Consider the following 12,416-nt stretch of genomic DNA (forward strand, 5'->3'; position numbering starts at 1 on the left):
AACAAAATGAGACTTTGTTTGCAAAGATTTTAATCGTGTTTTTGTTTCTATTGATCATCATCCGTAACTCAAATTTGTCGCCAGAACAACTTGCTAGGCCTTCACGTCAATACGTCAGTGCATGTTCCTGAAGGCGGGGGCACGCACAAAAAGGAGGCGGCTGCATGCCCAAGCTGCGAACTGGCTTGTTGTACATTTAGCTAGGTGCTTTCACAAGTGTGTCCAGTCGCGTACGAACGTCACGTGACATCCCATATGCTGCTATCACTTTTTCTCCGAACCGCAGCAAAGTCTCTCACAGAAATAAACGTTCACAGGAAGAAGTGTTAGTAATAAGAAGGTTCCCACAGACATATAGATAAACGACGTGACGTATTTGGAGGTAAATTACAAAGGCGGTTGATAGCCATATATTTACCTAAAATGGCCGTCCACAAGAATGTAAGCATTGTTCCTCAGATGGCGTTCTTTTTTCGCCGTCACACCAACAGACTACAGCGGTAAAGACAGCAGAGTCATCGCCAATAAGGCCGCGATCACAGTTGAGCTATTACCGCGTTCATGTTTTAATGTCAGCGGCTGCCCACGCACGGTTCCACTATCCTGTACCAAAAGCGGAGAATGGGTTTTTTCGTTTTGACGCCAGGCTTATACAGGGTATTAGGTTATGTCAGTCCACTAAAATGGGAATATTTATTGGACCGTTCGCTCAACCTCCTAGGAAGGTTACAGAATGAACTGTACTTCCAGATTTCAGTCTGCTTGACTTATCTTCAACGTTTGTTATTCCGAATTGTCTGTTATGCAGCCCAAGTTCACTCGAATAAACTTTCATCATCATCATCAGCAGCCTAGATACGCCCACTGCAGGGCAAAGGCCTCTCCCATTATTCTCCAATTACCTCGGTCCTGTGCCAACTGTGACCAATTTATTCCCGCAAACTTCTTAATCTCATCTGCCCATCTAACTTTCTGCCGCCCCCTGCAACGCTTGCCTTCTCTAGGGATCCACTCTGTTACCCTTAATGACCAGCGGTTATCTTGCCTTCGCATTACAAGCCCTGCCCACGTCCATTTCTTCTTCATCTCTCCTAATATTTATTTATTTTTTATTTATTTACACATACTGCCAATCCCAATTAGGGATTATTGCAGGAAGGGTACATACTTTGTGGAAGTGCAAGATTTATACAAAGAATACTCACTGAAATATTGGAATAGGAGTGAAACAAAACCGACTGCAATACATTTTATGACTACATCACTACAATTATAACTACATCAATACCATAGGACATGAATACCAACTAGTACTGAGAAAAAAAATAGTGAGCACTTCAAACAGTGTACAAAAAAAACTCAGTTTGTCATTCCAAAGACAATAAGTAACATTCAAGCAGGGATGAAAAAGTTTCCAATGATTGACTGTTTGTATACTGATTGGCAAATTATTCCACTCACTAATTGCTAGTGGAAAAAAAGAATATTTTAGACAGTCAGTACGGCACTGATATTCATTCAGTGTCTGTGAATGCTTTTGTCGTGTTGGCCTTGTTTCTGCGTATGACATGTACTTTGAACTGTCTATGTTTAGCTGTTCGTGAATTAATTGATACAGGAATTTCTGACATGCCAGTTTAGCGCGGTTTTTTATTGTTAAGAGACCTGCTTTTTTTAAAAGTTCGGTGGGTGAGTCTGTTATTCTGTACTTGTTATAAACAAATATTATCGCTTTTCGTTGTACTCGTTCTAAGGCATTTATGAGATTGTTTGTAAAGGGAAACCACGCGACGTTTGCATATTCAAAACGGGTCTGACGAATGCTTTGTAGGCGAGAAGTTTCGTTTCATGTGGTGCAGAACCGAGACTTCTACGAAGGAAAAACAGTCGTTGTAATGCAGCTGATGTGACATGGCTAATGTGGATATCCCATCTAAAATCTTGTGTTAAAGTTAAACCTAGATATTTGTGTTCAGTCACTACCGGAAGGGGAGAGTTATTTATAACGTAAACGAATTCAGATACATGCTTTTTTCTGGTTATCGTCAAGAGAACAGATTTTTTAACATTCAGGGTCATTTGCCAGAGAGCACACCAGCTAGATATGTACTGCAAGGCATTTTTCACTTTTACATGATCTTCTGGGGCGTTAATTTCTTGGTAAAGTATACAGTCATCGGCGAAAAGCCTCACATTAACACCAATGCCAGCAGGTAAATCATTAATGAAGATCAGGAATAAAATGGGTGCCTGTGGTACACCTGACGTAACATTGGCTATGGTAGTACTTTCGCGATTGACTTGCACGTACTGCGTTCGGTTACTCAGATAATTGTCTATCCAGTCAGTAAGTGGACCTGTGCCAATTGTTGCTTTTAATTTTCTTACAAGTTTTTGTGTGGCACCCGATCAAAAACCTTTGAGAAATCTAATCGAATTAAATCAGTTTGTTTTCTGCAGTCTACATTGAGGGAGATGTCGTGAATTAGTTCAACCAGTTGGGTAACTGTGGATAGTCCTTTGCGAAAACCGTATTGTAACGGCGATAAGATCTGATTCTGTTCAAGGTACAATGTTAGATGTTTAAGAATTATGTGGTCCAGTAGTTTGCAGGTTGTGCTGGTTAGTGAGATGGGTCTGAAGTTTGATGGGTCAGCTTCGCTACCAGATTTATGAACAGGGGCTACCTTTGCGATTTTCCATTCTTGGGGGAGGGAACAGGTTGATAGGGACTTATTGAAAAGTATACACAAGTATTTGGCTACCCATTCAGCATATCTCCTAAGAAATTCGTTCGGCAAGTTGTCCGGACCGGCACCCTTTTTAGTATCTAATTTTAACAACAAATTAAGCACTCCGGACTTTGTCACAACAAGTGGTTCAATATTTTGGTGGTTACAAATGTCAACATCAGGCACATTTCCGTCATCAACCGTGAAAACAGATTGAAAATAGTTATTTAGAGAGTTAGCTTTATCTTTGCTTTCTTCCGGGCCGAGGGCCTATTACGGTTTTTGGGATTGAGGTAGTTCCAGAACCTCTGGGGAGACGTTTTCAAAAAGTTGGGTAGCGTTCTCGTAAAATAGTTTACTTTAGACCTTTTTATTTGGGATTTCATGTTACTAAGAGCTTGACTCAACTTGTTCCGAATTTGTGGCGTAGGTTTTGCCTTCAAAGTCTTTCTGAGGCGCTTTACTTTACGCTTGGAATGAATAATTTCACGCGTTATCCAGGGGTTATGTTTTCTTGTTTTCTTTGTTTTAGCCGGCACATAGTTAAGAACGCAGTGTGTTACGACCGCTTTGAACCTTGCCCATAGGATTTCTATATTTGTGTCTGAATCATTCGCAAGTAGTTCAAACGAAGCAAGTTCATGGAAAAGATGATCAAGTATGCTGGTGTCATTGGCATGGTTAAAGTCTAGATATGTAGTAAAGGAGTTGAACGGTATTGGGATGTCAAATACAGAAACAGAGCCTTGAATAACTTCATGGTCCGATACGCCTTCAAGAATTACGATCTGTGCTTGATCTGCAGGAAAATGATCGCTTAAAAACACCAAGTCCAGTACATTAGAACAGCATCCTTGAACACGGGTAGGCTGTTTTACAATTTGGGAGAGATTAAATGTCAACATGATATCAAGGAGCACATCCGAGCATGCACTGTGGTGTTGCATTGTTTGCCAGCTTATATCGGGTAGGCTAAAATCGCCGAGCAAGATTAGCCTGGCTCCGAGTACATGCCGATGCATATACGTGTGCAATGCTTGCAAGCTATCCTTGTCTGAAGATGGGCTGCGATAAACGCAGCCAACAAATACTGGGCGAGAAGTGAAGAGAAGCTTGCAAAATATTGCCTCGACTCCGGTAACCTCAGGAAGTATTTCAAAGAAAAGGACTTTTTTTATTAAGATGGCCACACCTCCGCCACGTGTCGGCCTATCTTTACGAATGATAACGTAGTTGGGGGGTGCTACCTCAAAATCCTTTCTCTCATTTGTCAGCCACGTTTCTGTCAAAGCTACGAAGTCCGGTTCAATTCCAAGAAGTAAGGATTCAAGTGGTACTAATTTTTGAAGTATGCTGTGGGTGTTCATGTTAAGAAATGTTACTTCTTTCGTTGGCTCCGGCGTTGTGGCTCGCCTGGTGCTTCCACTTTGTCGTTTTTTTCATCGTTGATGCTGTGACGGCCAGCGGTTAGGAGCGCAATAGCATTTGTTTCCTCATCCCATCGGTACAGATCTTCGTTGACTTTTAATTTGTCATAGACAAGAAGTACCTTGTCTCCAGCTTCTTTTCTTGCTTTTGCAACTTGCCAAAGCTTTTTTCTGATGTCTCTCACTCTATTTGAGAAGTCCTCTCCAACAGAGAAAGCGGTTCCTTTTAGTTTTGTGCAGTTTCTAAGGATGGTTGCTTTGTGTCGGAAGTCGAGGAGTTTTAGTATGACTGGTCTAGTTTTTGAGCGTCTTGTTTTCCTGTCCTGTGAATTGTTCCTATGGGAACGGGTTTGATCTTTAGTATGTTTTTAAGTATCTGCTCACTTATAGTTTGTTCGAGGGTTTCGGGGTTTTCGTCTGCCTCCTCCGGTACACCGTACACAAGTAAATTTGACCTTCTAGACCGGTTTTCTAACTCGTCTATTTTTAACTCCAAGTAGTGAACGGTTTTTTGAAGATTGGTTACTTGGGACACACAGGACGTGATCTTGTTTTCCAGTAACGTTACTTGTTCTAGTTTGGCTTCAATAGATTTCAACCGTTCTTCTTCTATTTCTTTTATGTCATCTGCAATTACACGAAGCTGTTTCGTGATCTTGGCCATATCGGGCCCCTGGTTTGTTTCAATGTCACCACTGAGCAATAGTAATTCCTTAATACAGGCACACATGCCACACAATTGGGCATACATCTGCCTAGGGCACGGCAGCACTATTAGGCATAGGTAATTTGAGCGAATACATTTGCCATAACGCTTGCTCACCTGCGGCAGATAAACAAACGGGTTGAGAAGTTGCATCCTGGCAGTGCTGCCGTGCGCTGTGGCTTGAGTTGAGGGGTGTGCAGTCTTTATACCACTCCAGTCTGCCAGCAGCGCCGTCTTCACGTTGTGGCGATCTGCGTCAGCGCATGAAGTCACCGAAGCAGGCCTGTTTCCAGGCAAATCGCCGAGCGTAGATTCCAAGTGCGCAATGCGCACATGATGCGCTTGGTGGCTGGGAAGTGGTGCGCCGTCGAATCCAGATAGCAGAGCCGGGTCTTCGCTCCCTGCTTGCGTGAGCAGCAGGACGCCAATTATCTGCGGCAGATAAACAAACGGGTTGAGACGTTGCATCCTGGCAGTGCTGCCGTGCCCTGTGTGCTTAACACGTGTTTGTTCCCTGACCCACTCCACTCTCTTCTTGTCCCTTAATGTTACACCTATCATTATCCGCTCCATTGCCCGCTGAGTCGTTCTCAATTTAAGTTGAACCCTCTTAGTGAGCCTCCAAGTTTCTGCCCCGTAGGTGAGTACCGGTAAGATGCAGCTGTCATACACTTTCTCCTTCAGCGACAATGGTAGTCTGCTATTCAATATCTGAGAATGTCTGCCATATGCACCCCACCCCATTCTGATCCTTCTAAACTTTAGGTCACCTTAAAGCCAGCCAATAAATATTTTAGCCTTTTCTCCTGCCATGCAAACACTTCGAGAGCCTTAGTTATGGCAAGCATTCAGCGGCACTGCGTGGTTTGGTAATCGCAGTACGCGCCCCTTGAAACATGTGAGCCGGCCAATAGTTTGGGCTTCAGTGATGTCATCCAGTCGACAAAAGCACAAAGACACTTTGAGCATGTTCCTAAACTCGCTGGTTTATGTAGAGAAGCAAAATTTAAATTGGATAACTCCTGGCAACTAATCTACGTAGTATACACTAGGGTTTTACACGTTCGAAATAATTTTGAAATTTTGTAAAGAATTCCTCACAAATTGATGTCTCCTTACATACTTTCAAGGTCAAATCCTATACATTATCAAGGACCTCTGTATGCTACATCGTGTTTGCGTCTCTTTCTTCGCTTCTCTTTCTTTGCTTTTTCACAGAAATTAACAAGCAGACCTCTCCTCCAAGAAGGCAACCGGGGGCGCCAAATGCAAACATCCCTTTTCCCACGTGACTCATTCTCACGCGCCTTTTATCCACATTAGAGCCCTCCGCCACCGTTGCGGAGCCACAGGTGCCGTACGACACACCCCATGCCATTGCTCTTTATCGAATCTGCTCCATACCCAAATCTGCAATCAGACTGGCTGGTCGCCATGACATGCTCGCGCCGCGAGCTGCAGCGCGCATTGATCGCCACGGTCTCTCGGAATCGCGAAACCCTGGCTTCTTCAGCCTCTTTAGTAATAACTTTGTTTATCTCTCGCTTTCTCCCCACTGTCAGAGCTGTCCTCCGCGTGCACCTGTTTTATTATTGTGCAGTCAAGTTCACCGGTCACGCGCGTGCACCATTCTATCTCATTCCGTAACCCGCAAGCGGTAAGGCATGTCGCTGTTGCGCTGGAGTCCAAGGTCCATACTCACAAGAACACAACGTTGCTTTACTCAAATAATTATCTTGAAACGGCGGGGACCACTTTTATACCGTTTGTTTTTAAACCGACGACGACACCCGCGTTCCTTTTTAGCGCTTGATGAAACGTCAACTGCTTCCGCCTCAATTGTTGAAAAAAATTGTGCAAGGGCCTTTAAAATTCAGGAGCCATGGAACGTAGTTGAAAGAATGACAATAGCATGTACCAATCACACAGCACCGTACACTTTACTGTATTGTGTCTTATATCGTCAGCGAGACCATTGGACTTACGCAATACTTTGCAGGATCCCAGCGCAATCAGCGATGAATAATATCTTGAATCTATACAAGCTTGTAAAATTGTTGTGTTTTCCTTCTTCTTCTCTCACGTGGAATTGTTCTGTTTGAATTACATATTTTATTTACTTTTTTCACAGACACCGGTACAGTGCTACCACACGTGGATTGACAAGTACGGCGATGTTGTTGGGTACGGGACACCAGAATCTCCTTCCCTTTTTATCCTTTAATGTTCGTAGCAGTCCCGTTAACATAAAGGCTCAGATTGTTCTCTTCAGGGTAAAATAGCATATAATAATCATTTTCAAATGGGTGTGCGGTTGTTCCTTCATTTCTTTTTCATCATGCACCGGTTTCACACAATAATCTATTGACTATAGGTATTGCGTCACACTGTCTCTGCCAAAATTTTGTACATGAGTGGTAATAAAGTGCGATAATATAGTAAATATACTATTTGTAATGACATTATGTGACCGTGCGCAAACAACTTGCATTGACACAGGCTTTTTTTTTCTATTTCGAGACTAAAAGCAAGAAAGACAAAGCTGCAGTAACAATTACGGCGTTGAAGCTCCACAGTAACATAGGCAGTGTGGTAGTTAGCGGGTGAATGTTCCTTTTACTGGCCGCAAAATTGCAATTTTCGGGCTCAGAATAATCGATGGCCGCCATAATTGTATATCATGCTACATTTTTGCCTTGAAACAAGCTGAGACGGTTCAGTAAGTTCTCAATATTCTATAATCTAAAGGAGCGCAAGCAACGACGGAGATAGTTGAAACATTTTATTTAGTGCAGCCGGGTGACAAATAAATTGAAACCGTTATCCATCGTCGACCGACATTAAGAAGCTTTTAAAGGTTGGTTGAGCAGATTTTGTATTGTTTTTCCTTGCCTGGCCTCTTGCCTCTAATAAACGAAGCTTGTGTGGCTGAGCTGTTTTGAATTGTTCATGTTTAGGTATTTTTTTATAACTTCTTACTTGTAAGGAAACCACTAGCAGCGCTTCCTTTATCCTCGTTGTACAGGTGCACTAAAGTTGCGCTTGTAGAAAGCCGTTCTTTGCACTGAACTGCGGAGTTTCTGTTGGGGTGCGTTCTTGGAGTGATTAGGATCAGTGGAGGTATCTAGCGAAGCTTGCGTATCTCGCGAAATTTTTATAACTTATTAATTGTAAGTAAACCACTAGCAGTGTTTCCTTTTATCCTCGTTGTACAGGTGCACTAAAGTTTTACACTTGTATAGAGCCGTTGTTATCACTCAACTGCGCAATATCCGTTGGGGTGCGTTCTTGGAGTGATTAGGATCAGTGGAGGTGTCTAGCGAAGCTTGCGTACCTCGCGAATTTGAGAAATTGCCATACTAGATGATGTACATTGGCAGGCTTTTATTTCTGTGGGCCTTATACTTGCTGCAATTTACGGATTTCCTCCGAGGCTATGAAATCGTGTCGTACACCTCTCCTGCATTAAGAAAACGAACGCAATCCTTATTAGGAAATTTTCCCCAATGATGTCACCGTTAGCACTGGTGAACTCTGGCAGCTTGGTCACCTTTCTAAATTGTTGTGCGCGCCACCAAGCCGAGAGTGCCACAGTAGGATGCACATAGACTCCTCGAAAAGCACGAAGGGAAGTTCTGCGGGGCTGCCTAGTGACAGCTTTCTGGGGATGCCTGTAAAGTTTGCTAGCTTCGGCAGCTGTCCTATATAGTCTTATAAATGCAGATTCTCTGCTGTATTTTTAAGAATGAATACTGTGAGAATATATTACACAGAATTGCATTGCGTTGTATCAAAAAGGTAATATTTACAAAGCAGACAACTAAAGGCAAAAACGACGTAGGATCGAGATGTAAACATATTTTACTAACACCAAGCCTACGTCTGTATGGGAACCCGCCTGCATACGCTGAAAGCTTTTACGTCAGGACGAAAGAGACCGTCAGTGCAAGAGAGGTAACCTGCGAGACAAATTTAATGAATAGAGGCCATATGAGAAAAATGAACGCCATATCAGGAAAAAAACTGGTTCTATACTTTTTCGGATGAAATAGCACGTGACAGAACAAATTCATCGTAGTTAATAGCTACGTGCAAAATCTAAGTAATTGTGATTTTGCATTTGGGGCCCCTTGAAGCCCCGAATAAAAATATTAAAAAGAGTTGTTGCTTTACTCGAACGGGAAGAAACAGCCTTTCGCATTTCGTGGGGCAATAAAATTGTCTATAAATAATACCGAATTTTTTTCCACAGGCAAAATTCTAGGCATGAGTACTCTATCAGCAACCCCTGCCAGAGTCGCGCAGTTAGGATTGCCTGGCCACGCTCCTTCCTCTCGAACGTATTGATAGGCATCAATTTGTATTCATTTCTGAAATGACACTAAAAACGGCCATTCACAGTGGAGTCTATAAGGAGTGATTCGTACACCGCCCTGTGGCGCCTTCTATATAATTTTGTTTGGCCCACAGGAACCACCTAAAACAATCTTTCAAGGCTTATTTTAGTATCTCAGTAAACACTGTTTCTTACTTGTTGCACCTTTATTTTTCCAGATTTTTCAATGGCTATCGGCCGGTCATTTTGGTTGCCGACCTTGACCTTCTCAGACAGATTCAAATTAAGGACTTCCAGGATTTCACTGACAGAGGAGTAAGTTTTTGTTTGGAGTGTTACTATAATAGGCTTGTGAACAGTTTGCACAACAGAAGTTGCTTTCACGTATGAGAGATTTATTATTTGTTGTATTTATTATTTGTTACTATTTGTTGTCACTCGGCTTGTTACAGATGTGGCACATTTATTAAAGAAGCATTTGCGTGACACAATTTTTCCATAAGCTTTGTCGTGTAGTTGTCCTTTGGTCTGGTATAGTCATCAAAGATCCACGCTCCCTCAACCCGAGAGACGCTTGTGCCAGACATTGTTTGTAATTTTAGCTAAGTCATCATCCGTGTTCGTTAGAACGAAATCAAACTGCCCTACATTAACCGACGTTACAAGGGTGTGACGAAAGTGCCTGACAACGAGCTAGCGTACATCCGCATAATTTATTCTAGCCTGCTGGCGCCGTGACTTCGCTGCGCCATCAAACTGAGTACGGCTGTTTACATGACGGGGAAGGGCAGTAACTTGGCTCCCTGTTTTTCTGTCGCAGCACTTTGAACTCGGATATTGTAGCTTCTCTTGCTGGCGTATAGTGGACATATGCGGCATGTGGTTTGCGGTGGTGAAAGAACCGCAGGAAGAATAACACTTCAATGCGACGTTTATTTATCACCCAAAGATGTCACTTAGAACAGGTTTCCTACGTTTTCTCAGTCTTCCAACTACCTTGTGCTGCAAGGAACTACCAAATATGCATTATGGCATATATGACAGCACCCTAAATGGCATCGTTCAGCTGCTTTGTTAGAGCGTTTCTTTGGCAGCACACAAAAGGTTACGAAAGCACAAGCGGAAAACTTTAAATTGAAGAAACATGAAACGTAATTCTTTGAATTTTCAGAATAAACTGACTGGCTGATTCGACGACATTATAACCATACCTTATTGTCATTTACGTACTCCACGAACAGTAAAATACGCGGTGTGTGCTTCTGTTTTGGGACCAGAATAAAAACCGTTTAATAGTAACAATACGTGGCGGAGAACAGAATGTAATAGTAAGGTTTGGGCATCCTCGCACAAACCTTTGTCGCAATATATCCAGGAAACATTCGTTCTGAGTCGGCTCCCAACAATATCTAGGCACTTTGCTACACTGCTGGAACATTTCTGGCGTTACAACTAAACCAATGCACCGTAATTCTTATGCGCATCATTTCGAGATAAAAGTGTGAATTGGAATTTTTTCGTCAGAATCCCCGTTACAATGTCTTTGTGATGTATCCGACTGGTCTCTGACGTGTTAGCGCTGTTAACTGCAAGGGCACTTTACGACCCACGTATGCTGCTGTTACTATCTTGCTGCGGCAGGCATTTCTGTTAATTGCATGATTCACTCCGTGTGTACATATTGACCGCGCGCACCACGAATCACGTAGAGAAGGCCTGCATACTTTTTTCTTTCTTTTTGTTTGTGGTTCCATTTGCTTCCTCATTCCTAGAACTGGGAAACTTTCCTCCTGCGCGCGCCCACTTTGAAGCTCCAATACTTGCACGCACGTGCCTAGCTGTCCAGAAAGAAGGAAAGAAAAGACAGCACAAGAAAGTCCGCGAGGTTAACCAAAGACGTGTCCGACTGGTTACCCTACACATGGGAAATGAGCAAGCAGGGACTGAAAGATAGAAAAGGGCATATAAAAAGGTATCGAGGGGAAATGGGTGAGCGACGGAATAAAAAATAAAGGTAAGTACAAAAAAAAAACCATGGACTAAAGCGAAACAGCTAAACCTACCAAAGGGGCAAATAAAAGACGGTGCACCCTCGAATTGTCGCTAGAATCGTTCCGGAAAACATGCAGCCTTAAAAAACGATGCAGGACTTTATAGAGTTTTGTGACTGCGATGGGCAACGCCTTCGATTTACCATTGTTTGCGCTGTAAACGGCTGGTTGTCGGGATTCCAAAGTACTGTTGGCACGTGCTACCTCGGTGTTACCAAGCACGAAGAGTGCGACAAGAGGTTTTCTACCGTTTCTTAAGCGGCGCCAACGTCACAAGCTGGACTGTTAGGCGTGCCGATAGTGAAGGAGGAAGCGTTGGTGGAAGTAACTCTTAGCCAAGGCGGCGAAGTGGGATGACGTCTGAGAACGGTGCGTTAATAGGTAGGTGGTGCTGCAGATAGGGGTTGAGTAGAGTTGCTGCATATAGCTCCCCTATACTCGGGGACAACTTTCTATGGCAATGCAGTCAAGGCTACGGAGCTGAAGCGCGCCATTGCGTGGTGCACCGGGAAATAGTTCAAGTAAATTAATTTGCATGCGGCAACCTAAAGAATTTAAGAATCCATAGTTTTTATGTTTTGGACTTGGGTTGATAATGCCTATAAATTACTAGCCAGAATATAAAAAAACAGACAACATTATTTGTTTAGATTTTCGGGTCTCTTTGATTACCGCTGTCGCTGCTGGCGTCGCAATGGTTCCTTTCCGAGAAAAACAAGGCTTTCTTGTAGACTGTTTTCGGTAGCTTACCACTTCATTCCTCGCAAAGGATTTCTATAAGCTTCGCTCTCCAAACAAACGAAGCAAGTGGTTTGCAAAGTGTACGACAAAGTGAGACTAATGCGACCGGGACTCCCTGCCTTTCCGAAATTCGTTCAGTTAGGCAGTTTGCCGGCGTATGCGAGCGTGTGTGTAAGGATGTGTGCATGCTGCTCTTTTGGTGTACCGTGCCCGCGCTATGTAAGTACACTTCAGATGCCGGTGGTGTTACCCAGTTTTGAGCTCCAGAAGAATGTACAAATCAGTGCATGCCGTCAAAACTGCAGCGCTGAAAAAAATATCTTCTTTTCTGAACGATACGGAGTCGGCCCCTATAGACCCGGTCGGTCTGAGGTTTCCGAAAAAGCGTTAACTTGTGTTTACAAACAAATGAAGCGTTGGGAA

The 12,416-nt window shown here is 43.1% G+C and overlaps 2 pseudogenes; one reads left to right on the forward strand and one right to left on the reverse strand.

Annotated features, from left to right (window-relative positions):
• Nucleotides 1–4,058: 4,058 nt before the first annotated feature.
• Nucleotides 4,059–5,348, reverse strand: LOC144153384 (uncharacterized; annotated as a pseudogene).
• Nucleotides 5,349–6,299: 951 nt separating this feature from the next.
• The window catches only part of LOC144153385 (uncharacterized), a 59,135-nt pseudogene continuing 53,018 nt past the window's right edge, over nucleotides 6,300–12,416 (forward strand).

The sequence above is a fragment of the Haemaphysalis longicornis genome, unplaced genomic scaffold, assembly GCF_048455015.1.
Source record: "Haemaphysalis longicornis isolate Haplotype H1 unplaced genomic scaffold, Haemaphysalis longicornis Haplotype H1 scaffold_9, whole genome shotgun sequence".
Taxonomy (NCBI): Eukaryota; Metazoa; Arthropoda; class Arachnida; order Ixodida; family Ixodidae; genus Haemaphysalis; species Haemaphysalis longicornis.